The sequence below is a fragment of the Rattus norvegicus genome, chromosome 14, assembly GCF_021556685.1.
Source record: "Rattus norvegicus strain SHRSP/BbbUtx chromosome 14, alternate assembly SHRSP_T2T, whole genome shotgun sequence".
Lineage (NCBI taxonomy): Eukaryota > Metazoa > Chordata > Mammalia > Rodentia > Muridae > Rattus > Rattus norvegicus.
The window spans coordinates 32,124,638-32,137,320 of NC_141547.1; the positions used below are offsets into that span (position 1 = coordinate 32,124,638).

Genomic DNA, 12,683 nt, shown 5'->3' on the forward strand with positions numbered 1-12,683 from the left:
GATTCGATCTCAAAAAGAAGCAAACAACAACAAAAAGCAAAGCCAACCAACCAAACACTGAACGAAATACACAAAAGACACGTTATACCTTTAATATTGACCAAACAAAATTCGTGTTATAAAGTCAGTAATTAAACGGCAAGTTTTTCAGACCTACTTGAAGGCGTGTAGAACTGAAATAACAGGAAGATCATATAAGTAAAGTAGAAAAACAGGTTTTAAACGGGCTAAGTGCCTCTCTCCTCTAGCCAAGCAAGACGCCCAAAGGAAAGATGGCCAAGGGGGAGAAGATGGCCCTGCCCCTGCCACCATGAAGAAACAGGAAGCCAAAAAGGTGGTCAATCCTTTGTTTGAGAAAAGGCCCAAGGACTTCGGCACTGGGCAGGACATCCGGCCCAAAGGAGATCTCACATGCTTCGTCAAACGGCCCCACTACATCAGGTTGCAGCGGCAAAGAGCCATCCTCTATAAGCGGCTCAAAGAACCTGCTGCGATTAACCAGTTCACCCAGGCCCTGGACACGTAAAGAGCTATTCCCTGCTTAAGCTCGCCCACAAGTACAGCCCAGAGACAAAGCAGGAGAAGAAGCAAAGGCTTTTGGCCCGAGCTGAGAAGAAAGCTGCTGGCAAAGGGGACGTCCCAACTGAGACACCACCTGCCCTCCGAGCAGGGGTCAATAGAGTCACCACCTTGGTGGAGAACAAGAAGGCTCAGCTGGTGGTGATTGCCCATGATGTAGACCCCATTGAGCTGGTGGTTTTCCTGCCTGCCCTGTGTCAAAAGATGGGGGTGCCCTACTGCATCATCAAGAGAAAGGCCAGGCTGGGGCACCTGGTCCACAGGAAGACAGGCACCACTGCTGCCTTCACACAAGTTAACTCGGAAGACAAGGGTGCTCTGGCTAAGCTGGTGGAAGCTATTAGGACCAATTATAATGACAGATATGACGAGATCTAACACCAGGTATGTTAGCTAGGGTTTCACTGCTGTGAAGAGTCACCATGACCAAGGCAACTCTTATAAAAGAAATCATTTAATTGAGGCTGACTTAAAGTTTCAGAGATTCAGTCTGTTATCATCATGGCAGGGAGCATGGCAGCAGACAGACAAACATGGTGCTGGAGGAGCAGAGAGTTCTACATCTTGATCTGAAGGCAGCCAGGAGAGAGGCTCTCAAAGCCCAACCCCACAGCAACGCACTTCTTCCAACGAGGCCACACCTATTCCAACAAGGCCACACCTCCAAATAATACCACGTCCCATGGGCCAAGCACATTCTCACCACCACAGGAGGCAACGACCTGGGTCCTAAATCTGTGGCTCGCATTGCAAAGCTAGAAAAGGCAGAGCTAAAGAACTCCCCACTAAACTGGGATAAATGTGCACTAAGTTTTCTGTACATAAATATAATTACAAAATAAAAGAACAAAAAAGATTGTGTAAGTGCTGGCATGAGTTATACATTCATACACGGCCAGGAAAACATGCAAAATATCTTAGGCAAAGTACCTCAAACTTTATGCTTAGTGGCTGTCATTTATAGTCTGGCCTGAGTACCCGCTGACATTTTTGTTCTTCACAGTATAAGCCTACCACCCCAATGTAGATTAGAACCAAAGGGTGAAGTTTCCTGGCTGTTCTTTCTTTCAGATTGTAAGAGGGGCATAGGCATCAGTGTTCCTGGTAGACGTGGGCAATGGCCATTTGACCTTTTGCTCAGCTGTGTGGTCCAGCTTCCTGGATGGACCGTGTGTTTCTCGAGTTGTTGCAGGAAGTTTGAAGTAGAAAAAGTTCCGGAGCCTTTTCAAATGTTCTGAAATCTACCTACTGCCTATAATAAGACCTTCCTTTCTTAAACTGGCCAGAGTGGATCCTGTCCTGTACAAGCCAGAACTGTCTCCGATTCCTTTCGTACGTGATTCATTCTTAGAAAAAGTTTAGTAGTGTTGCCTCACTTAAAAAAAATTACGGATATTTATAAATTTCAGTGGGGAATTGTTTTCCTTAAACAACATTTCACCCAATGAAGATTGACATTCATGTTCAGTCAAACTTATCCTTTTAGGTTGAGATGAAAAACTGAAAAATCAATCAATAGGGGTCATAAATAATTAATGCTGTCCGTGGGCTCTTAGAGTACATCACAACCTTATCTGTATAGACATATGTATAATTATGAAGGTATTTAATTTCTGAAATGAAGGTATTAAAATTTTATACTCTGAAAAATACTCTAACTTCTTTCTAACTGAAAGGTAGTGGAATAGCTGAGTCTAGAGGTTCGATAAGAAAAGAAAACTGAGGAAATTCCGCTCACGGGTGGTTCAAATGTGCCAGAAGCCTATAGTAAATGTATAAATCCGAGCAATACATTGGGTTCTAGAGTTTCTTCACAGTGCTAAGCAGGCTGTTAAAGACCATTCGGGACTTACAATGTAGAGTAGAGCGTGGTCCGTGTGAATATTTTATGGCTTATTGTATAGATGATGGAATCTTAAATTTTAATGCTGCAGAAGGAAGGGGCGGCTTGCCATTCTTGTGTCGGCGAGAGGGTGGGGAGGCCACTGATCCAATTAGCGTTAATGGGCATCTGGCTCCCAAATGGTGCACTTCAGAACCTGGCTGCGAGTGACTGGCCCTCTTCCACACTTTCACGATGTGAAGGAGAGACAGCAGGATGCAGAGCAATCCTCCTGTGTTCTGTGTGATGCTTTTAGGCCAACCAAATCCAGAAAGCCAGACTCTTCCATGGAGTCCTGCCATCCACCGGGCCTTCCTCTCTAGTCCAGCTTGCCACATGCACTCTCTCTTTTTCACCATCCCTCATTCTTGGCCACGTTCACCTGACTCCACAGCGGGTCCATAGACTCTTTTTTGGTCATTAAACCAACCATTATTTTCAGGATAATTCTCTAAGGCAGCAGCTACTTCTGCAATTTAAAAATATTTTTGTCTAATCCCATAGAGTTTAACGATTGTCAATCTGATACCTATAGGTCCTCAAAGGGCTCTGTATCTTACCACAAAATACCTACACAAAAAAGTCTTGTTCGTCACTTCTATATTCCCCATAACAAGGAAGTGCACTCAGTGTAGATGCCCATCCTCACGCAGGCAAATGCATCAGAAAAACGCAGTGCATACACAAAACGGAATTTTGCTCAGCTATGAAGAAAAACGATTGATGAAAACTGTAGGAGAGTGGATGAATCTGGGAAATATATATCAAGTGGGGTGACTCAACCTAAAAGACAAAAGCGGTGTGTTCTCTCTCCAGTATGGAAGCTGGCTTGATACATATGTGTATATGTGTAAATGTGAGTAAAGCTTAGAAATTAGAAATAAGACAGAGGGATGGTAAAAGACTAAAGTAGAGATGTTGGTGGGTTGGGGCAAAGGGACACATTAACATGATACTGGAAGGAGACTGGTGGAGAGGTCTCGGGGGAGGTGGAGAGATGATGGGTGAGGTGGGAGGAGAACCAACTGAAATAAACTTTGGCTAAAAAAATGCTACAGTGATACCTAACCCTCTGTGTGCTTACTAACATTTTTTAAATTTGACACTTAGAAGTCAGGCCTTCATATTTTACTCCTGGGATTTTTCTGGGCGAAGTCAGTGAAAATGACACTGTAACACTCCGATCTTACATCTTCTCCTTTGAAACGAGCCACGGAGTTTTATCCTATTCACTCATCCCATTCTTTTGCATTATTATGTCATGCATGCTGAAGGACTCTCTTAGGTCTCCTATGGATCTCTTGTGCACCTTTACTTTTTGCTACATGTGCCAAAAGTCCCAGGGCATTGGCCATTCTTTCACAGGGCCACGTGCATGAGATAATCCAGAGGTGACAGTGCACTGTGATCTTTTTCACTGTCTGGACTCCTTCCGGTAAACACCATTGCTTACTGCTTGCCGTCAAAGCAACAGACTCCTGAGCTTGGGAGACTACCCTGCCGCATGTGCTCTACCTCCCCTTGTCCTCATGGGATATGAACCAATGCGATGCTTATGCTTGGTCTGCTAACATATCACCTCCTCCCATGGCTGATACAGTCCTTTGTTTCTCCTTTAGAGGCCCAGAGCTTCCTACCTTCCTGCATGGTGCAGGGGTGGACTTACTTCTTGGCGTCTGTAGTTATGTTGGTGGAGCTTGCCTGCTGCTAACTTTGCTTCACAGTGTCAATTGTTAGGTTTTAAATCTCGGCCTGTGCCTGGACAGAATACATGCAGACACCATGGTTCCATGTGGAAAGGTTTAATGAGAGAAGAGTAGAAGAGCAGAAAGGTGGCCGGCCATGGTCACGTGTGTGGAGGGGGAAATGGGGAAGGGGGCAAGAGCAGCGAAGAACAAAGAGCAAGAGGGGGGAAGAGAGGGAGGAGGAAGGGCAAGCAGCCCCTTACATAGTCAGGCACAGCTGGCTGTTGCTAGGTGACTGGGAGGCACTGGGAGGCGGAGCGGTGGTGGTGGAGCTTAGACAGAATACCAACATCAACTGTATTGAATTGGGATTTTAAAAAAATCTTAACTCCATGTAAAATATATTTGTTTCAAGAACGCAAGCCATTGTTAGATGTTTGTATCTGACTTCCCACCATCCCAGTAATGTTTGTGAATACAGTTTTATTTCTGTTTTATAAATGGAGGCTGACTTCCAAGTGTCATTTCACTAGGTCACAGACTGAGGGCTAGCATTCACGGGTGGCACAGGAATGGACATATCTGCACCGTGTTTTGTTGATGCTCCTGGTCTGACCCATTCTCCAGATGCTATGCATTTACTTGAGAATATGGAAATTGTAATTGCAGGTTGGGGATTTAGCTCAGTGGTAGAGTGCTTGCCTAGGAAGCGCAAGGCCCTGGGTTCAGTCCCCAGCTCCGAAAAAAAGAACCAAAAAAAAGAAAAAAAAAAAAAAGGAAATTGTAATTGCAGGACTTTTTTTTAAAGAAAGAAATATTCTGGGTAACATACTTACTAACTCTGAAATTTTGCAGGTAACTTTGCCCTCCAGTAGAACACGTTTTTGTTCCAGAGTTCAACAAAAATAAAACTTAAATGAGAAAAATAAAATCAGAGACAACCATTTTCCAACCATCAAAAGCAGTGTTTCTTAAGGACGGTCTCATCAAAGTCCTCTGGAGCATCTTTAAGATATAATTCCCGATTCAATCTCTTAGCCACTTAATCAGAGCTTTCAGGGTAGAAAGGAATGTTATATTCGATTGAATGTGCCAGATGACTTTCTGTAGCTCTTAAAACTTGCATGCTCTATGGTCATGGATATGCTCTGTTCATAAACCATGAAAGGACCAATACCTCTGCTTAATACCTCCAAAACCAGAAGTGACAGATTCAGAAAGCTGTCTCTAAAGATATCCTACATACATACATACCACCATACATACATATATACACACATCATACATACATACATCATACATACTACACACACACCAGCACCATATTTATGTAAAGACCATAAATGGGGCAGTAGTGGATTAAAAGTTGTCTGCATTTGTGAAATAACAAGAAATGACTTTCTCACGTAGAAAGTAATTTCTCTCCTTGTGTAACACCTCCTTCTGAGCACACTGAAAGGGACTTGGGACCTGTGCCACTCCACACCCCGATACCCCAGCACTGGATCAGGTGTCTGTCTTCCTGTCCACAGGGTCTGCACAGAACACTCTTGACTGCTTCTTAGCAAAAGTGAATTTCTTTACATAAAAAATGACAGGTTTGCGTTTTCATCCATCACCAGTGACTTTTATGAGTCTCAAGAAATGTTTCTGAATTTTCTCTCTCCAGGTTAGAAGTTGAAAGCATGGTTCTAAGACAAGGATGTATTCCACGGGAATGCTACTTGGTCCTACAAGGGCATTTAGAGATCATACCTGGTAGCATAAGCATGAACGAAAATGTCAACTCTTTTTGATGTCCTAAGTGGCTTTATAGGGGGAAACATGGTCTCGTTTTCTCAGTCTCTTATGATTGTTAAAAGGTTTATTTTTATTTATGTGACAGTGTGTGTCCATGTGAGTACATGTGTATGTGTGTGTGCACATGTGCACCTATGTATGGGTACCCTGGGAGGCCAAATGAGGATGCCAGTTCTTGAGCGAAAGTTACAGATAGTAGTGTGCTGCCAGATGTGGGTACTAGGAACTGAACTCGGGTCCTCTGGAAGTGCAGCAAGCACTCTTAATCGATAAGTCATCTCTATTACCCCTCCTTATAATGTTATGTTTTTAAAAATTAGATATAATGTATATGTATATGAGAGGATTTCTTTTTGATTCTTTAAAGAAATTCTACATTTGCAAGAGATTTTTCTTTTTTATGTCTTGGCTAAATTTTAGGTTCAGAAAGATAAATTTTAGGCTGAGAAAGTAGCTTTAGTAGTAGTATTCAAGTTGTAACAGATTTCTAATTTGAGCTAAGCCTAGATTGAATTTGGAGACACTTGAATCCAGATGTCCTTACTTGGGAAGAGGAAGGATGTGTTTTGGTTTTGAAATACAGTAGAAATATATATATATATATATATATATATATATATATATATGTATATATATGTATATGTATATATATGTATGTATACACACACACACACACACACACACACACACACACACATATATAATGGGGAGACCAACCCCAATTAGACATCTGTTGCCACCAAAGGAAACCTCCAATGGCAGGGATAGGTTACATTTAAACAAGCTATTGGCCTCATGGTTGCCCCCAAACACCCCAGGCTCTTCCCAAGGCTGTTGGTTGTTTCCCACAAGTCCATAGTAAGGCCCTGTTGCTGAAGACAACACCCACACAACTCACTGAACGTGGAGAAATTGAGCTGGTTCCCACCTGAACCATCACTCCTACTGACTAGTGGTCGTGGCACTGGGAGGTTTGCTGCACAGTGGGTTGGTTGGTAAACACCAACCCAGCCCTGTGACCTACAGTGGTGAGCTGTGTGCACGATGTTCTAGTGCAAAAGAAGCATAGAAGTTGCGAGAGTAACCAGTATTATCTGGTTGAAATTAAGGTCCACTACATGAGATAGAACCCGTTCCTGGCACTGTCCGGTGGCCGGGAACCTAAGATTAGTTAGACTATGGACTTAGGGGGAAACCAAATACAACTGATTGGCTAAAGGAACAGAGCGAGTAGATGGAAACAAACACAGAGACCACAACTGGACAATGTGCCAACAGCGAGAACCTTTGGAACACTCAGTCCTAAATGGGATGTCGCCATCAAAGCCCTCCACTCAGCATCCTGGGAACTCTGCAAAAGAGGAGGAGGAGGAGAAAAGATTGTAAGAGGCAGAGGGGCTGGGAGACACCCAGAAAACAAGGCCTTTTAAACACAGGAGTGTAGCTTTAATTTTTTCAAGGTCTCCTTTTAATGATGGTTATTAAACGCATTAACCTCCGTTTAGCCCACCACCCACCAGAGGTAGTAGAAAAGAAAGGATACGAGGGGAGTGCATCTGTTTGAAATGATTGTTTTGAAGAAACTCCTGTCTGTGTTGTTTGGAAATCAGCAGTTCAGTTCACAGGCCAGCAGCACCAGCTCAATCCACTCGCAAACACTTCATGGATACACCAGCAGTCCAGTTTGGTAGAGTCCAGTCACCAGCACCAGCAATGGCATGACCTAGCAAGGACAGCCAGGCCTCAGCCTCTGCACAAGTCAGCAGGAGGCACTAGGAGGGATGCCAGGAGACGTTCTCAGCTATGCTTCTCTCAGTGAAGTGAAGATCAGCAAAGTCTTGAGACTAACAAACATTGCACAGCTAGCTCTACAAACAAGCCTAGCTCGACCTCTGTCACTGTCCATCAAGGCTTTTTTATACCCTCTAAGCATCACATGTCCTCCATGAGTCTTGCCTCAGCATGTACATCTGTCTCAGCTGGCATTGCTCTGCCAATCAGCCTGAGTCCACCGAAGTGGCAAGAAACCACAGCACACCACCAGAAGGTTTTTGGTACATTTCTCTCTATGGAGTCTCAACAAATGTAGTTCAACTAAGCAATGTAAGACAGACAAATACTTACATGGTAGTGAAGAATCCTCCATCACATGTCCTTTCACATGCTTGCTTTAGCAGAACATCCTTTTACCTTTGTCTGCTTCAGCTAAACATGTTTGCCCCTTCATGTGTTTGCCCCAGCAAAACAACATCCAACGGACTTTCCTGAGAACCCTTAATTGTCCACTTCACAGCAGGGCTGATGCACATGTGAGCTCACAGAGACTGTGCTAGGACCAAGGTAACTCTTATAAGAATGACATTTAATTGGGGCTGGCTTACAGGTTCAGAGGTTCAGAGCTTAAGTCCAATATCATCAAGGTAGGAGCATAGCAGCATCCAGGCAGACATGGGGCTAGAGGAGCTGAGAGTTTCACCTTGTATTCCAAAGGCAGCTAGAAGACTCACTTCCAAACAGCTAGGAACATGCCCACAATGATACAACTCCTCCAAAAAGGCCACACCTCCTAATAGTGCCACTTCCTGAGCCAAGCATATATAAACCACCACATTCTACTCCGTGGCCCCCAAGGCTTGTTCAAATGCATGAGTCTTTGGGGCCATACCTAGCCATAGCATAATTTTAAAAAAGTACATTGAGTCCAACTTCCAAAGTCTCCTTAGTCTATAGCATTCTGAACAATGTTAAAAGTCCAAAGATCAAGGTCTGTTCTGAGATTCATCTAATCACTTAACTGTAATCCCCAAAGCAAGACAGGAAACCAGCTGGACAAACTCCAAACTCTGTATCCCCATGTCTGATGTCAAAGTGGTCGTCAGACCTCCAACTCCTCAGTGATGTTGGTCTCTTCTTAATCGCTGCAAATTTCTTAGCTCCAGCTGGCCAGCATCCATTGTCCCAGTAGTCCCTTCTATTCTAGACTCTAAAGCCAGGGCCATGTGGCCAAAGCTGCCAAGTTCTTATGCTCGCTGGGGCTGGAATATGATCCCTCTCACTACCTCAGCAGCTTTCTGTTTCCAACTCTCTCACCGCCTAAAGTTTGTCTGCCCTGGAACTTGCTCTGTAGCTCCATTCTATTTCCTGGTGTCCCTTTAACACCCAAACCATACATTTTGTATTTTTCCTTTCTAAGCTTGCTACGCTTGTTCAAAAACACTCTTTATGAGACTTAACCAGAGAACAAAATCTCTGTTGGGATTTTTTTTTGGTACATCCTTTGTCAATGCAATTAATATAAATCTCTTTACTTTAGCCTCAAGTAGACTCTTCAGACAAGGGCAAAAAAGCAGCCACATTCTTCACCAAAATATCATAAGAGTTATCTACCAAAGTTCTTTTCCTCTGAGACCTCTAGAGCCAGGCTTCCACAGTTCAAGTCTCCCTAAGCAACAAAGTCTTCTGTATTCCTACTAGGGTAGCCCATTAAGCCCCACTTAAAGCATTCCACTGCTTTCCAAAATCCCAAAATCCACACTCATCCAAACAAAAGCATGGCCAGGCCTATCATAGCAATACCTTAGTCTCTGGTACCAACTTCTGTCTTAGTTAGGGTTCTACTGCTGTGAAAAGAAACCATGACCAAGGCACCTCTCATAAGGACAACATTTAATTGGGGCTGGCTTACAGGTTCAGAGGCTCAGTCCATTATCATCAAGGCAGGAGCATAGCAGCATCTAGGCCAGCATGGGACTGGAGGAGCTGAGAATTTCATCTCTTGCTCTGAAGGCAGCTAGGAGAAGACTCACTTCCAGGCAACTAGGAGAGGGTCTTAAAGCCCATGCCCATGATGACACAATTCCTCCAAAAAGACCACACCTCCTAACAGTGCCACTCCCCGAGCCAACCATATACAAACCATCACAAGGGGTCTGGGACTGATGGGGTCCTAGTGCTGAGAGAGGAGATAGACACAAGCTCTCATCCCTAAAACAGAGGCTATCTCCAAAAGGTAAGTGCTCGCAAAGAAAAACTGAGTATTCTCCAAAGGAATTTGACACTTACAGGTAGGCCTGTGTCCAGAAGTAGATGACCAATATATAGTGAACTCATTTTTTTTAAATTTTTTTTTTTTGCCTCACAATGCTGTGTATGGGTACTACTTTTCTTCTATTTTACAGATTTTTTTCGCTAATATATTTGTTCCCATTTTGTTTTTATGAGTTTTCTGTGTGTGAATACATGTTTATTGTGCTTTTTCCTTGGATCTTTTTTATTCTGTTGGTTTGTTTTGTCCTATTTCTGGCTTGTTTTTATATTTTAACTATTATTATTATTATTATTATTATTATTAATTTTAGATGTCTGTATTCTAATGTGAGTCAGAAAGATTTGGTATGTATTTGTGTGGGTGGGGAAGTGAGGATCTGGGAATACTTTGGGAAGGGAAAATCATAATCAGAAGATAACACATAAAAATTATTTTCAATAAAATAAATAAACAAATTAATAAGCAAACAATCTTAAAACAACAGCAACAACAACAAAAGAAATGTCAGTTGGGGCGAGGTTTGGTATCAATCAGATGCTACAATAATGTCTGGACTTATCCTAAAGCCAAAAATGCATTAAGAATGAATACTGTGAAAATTCTGCCTACAGGATAAATAATGTTACCCCTTCGTGCTGTGTGCTGACAGATAGAACAGTCACCACCCACAGGACGTTCTCAAGGACTAAATGAAAACTGCTAGTTAGACCACGTACTACTGGTCTACCAGCAGAAGAAAATGAAATTGGCAACAGTGATTTTTATTGTTGTCGTTGATTATATAAAAATAATTACTTTCTGTTTGTGGCAGACATATGTCCTTTAAAAAAAAACAACTACCACGTGTCTACTATCTATTGATTTAGTAACAATCCCGATTTTTAAAAATGCCGAGTATGGAAGCTGCTTAGGAAACCAGTGACTGGTTCATTGCTGTCTGTGACATCAGGTTAAAAAAATCCCTGTTCCCTGTCCACACTGAGCCAGGCTCCTGCAACTCAGTGACTGGACAGGGGCTGTGAGCCAGGCTGGTCCGTGGCAGCACTGGGCATCAGGCAGAAAGCAGGGTTCATTTGCCTTATTCGGAGAGTGACTAGAAGCATTTAATAATTTTTTTTAATATCAGGCATGGAGAGGTACTGTCATCCTCTTTTTATTTAAAAAATATATCTTCTAAATCTCATGGGACACGGTCTTAGTTTTGAGGATTGCACCGATCTACCGTGAGCTACCGTGAGCTACCGTGAGCTACCGTGAGCTACCGTGAGCTACTGTGAGCTGGTTTCTGTTTGGCTTCCTTTTGTTGTTTATTACTGATGACAAGTGGTTTTCCGCCACTCTTTAGACCACGCATCCTTATTCAGTCTTACAAATCCTTATGCGCTAGCTATGGAGTGATTGCTTAGTTGATCCCCTGGGAAGGCTGAAGTGAAAGCATTGATTAGACTGTTTTGGGCTGAGAGCCCTGCTCAGCTACTTAGCTGCCAGGAAATTCTGTTCCTTCATCAGGGTGACTAGGGGCAGCAGAACGTTACCTGGGAGATAGTCATTGGTAGCGGCTGGGTCAGAAGTTCCACTTGGGTGTTCACAGGGACTGTAGCTGAGCTGTCCTGGAAGGGAAGAAGCTCACTGGAATCTATATTTGATTTAGAAGATTTTAAGTGGATGTGTCTGTCAATACTTATTGGATAAAGCGTGTGAGGTTTTCTGGACGTGAATCACCGCGTGACAAGCTCCTCAGATGTGGAGCAGGATGTACTACGCTAATCTGATTTGAAGATGTCAGTTCTGGACTGCTTTGGTACTGATGGGCGTCATAGTTATGTGCCGTGGACTCCTTCCCCAAGCCAGCGCCATGGGAACCTGATGGACGGAAACTGTTAGAACCATTTTTAGGGCCACCATTCAAAGGTCCCGTGAAGAAAGCATCAGGAACACAGTGATGTATAGGATGTGGTTTTCATTTTAAATATTATATTTGATTTATTGCTGATGGACTAAAAATGAAAGGTGAGCTCCATTAACCCAGTGACCTTGATCCCCCCACCCTACCCCAAGCAAGATAATTGCATAATGGAAATATAGGGCCTATAAGTATTATAAAGACAACACCCTGAACAAATGAGGTGGTTCACTTCAGTCTCTGAAAGTACCCAATGTATTCAGCACAAATTTACAAGAAGTATACATTTCTCTACAAACAAGAAGAGAAGAATGTCACTTGTGGGTCAGACAAGAGAATGCTCTCACCATGTAGCCCTGGCTGGCCTGGAGCTCTCTATGGACACCAGGCTGGCCTTGAACTCACAGATTATATTTGCTTCTGCCTCCCAGGTACCCAGATGGAAGGTGTGTGCCACCAATCCCAGGCACACCAAGTTCTCCTTTAAAAGTAGCAGTCACCAGTTTGTCCAGGCTAAGATCACCGGCTCAGAAGCATCGCTGTGAGATATCCCACACACACAGTGGGGCGTTCATATTTGTGAGCATTAAGGTGAAGCTCGGGGGTTCCCGCTCACACCCCTCTTTATATATCTGAGTCCTGTGGTTGGATTATACCATCTGGTTCCTAGGACATTAATTTTAAAAACTTGCTGGGATCCATCAGGAGAAGAATGAGGTGTCAGGTGGCTTACTAGAGTTCAGGTCTTCTGAGGTCCCAAAGAAAACACAAGGGGAGGCTGTCAGT

General features: G+C 43.3%; 1 long non-coding RNA gene and 1 pseudogene across 3 annotated transcripts in view; both read left to right on the forward strand.

Annotated features, from left to right (window-relative positions):
* Positions 1-310: 310 nt before the first annotated feature.
* Positions 311-957, forward strand: LOC148001303 (large ribosomal subunit protein eL8 pseudogene; annotated as a pseudogene).
* An 8,920-nt stretch (positions 958-9,877) lies between these two features.
* The window catches only part of LOC102556008 (uncharacterized), a 66,569-nt gene continuing 63,763 nt past the window's right edge, over positions 9,878-12,683 (forward strand). For all 3 annotated transcript variants that reach the window (XR_015637388.1, XR_015637389.1, XR_015637390.1), the window contains exon 1: positions 9,878-9,955. This is a non-coding gene — a long non-coding RNA (uncharacterized LOC102556008). The remainder of the gene's footprint in view (positions 9,956-12,683) is intronic.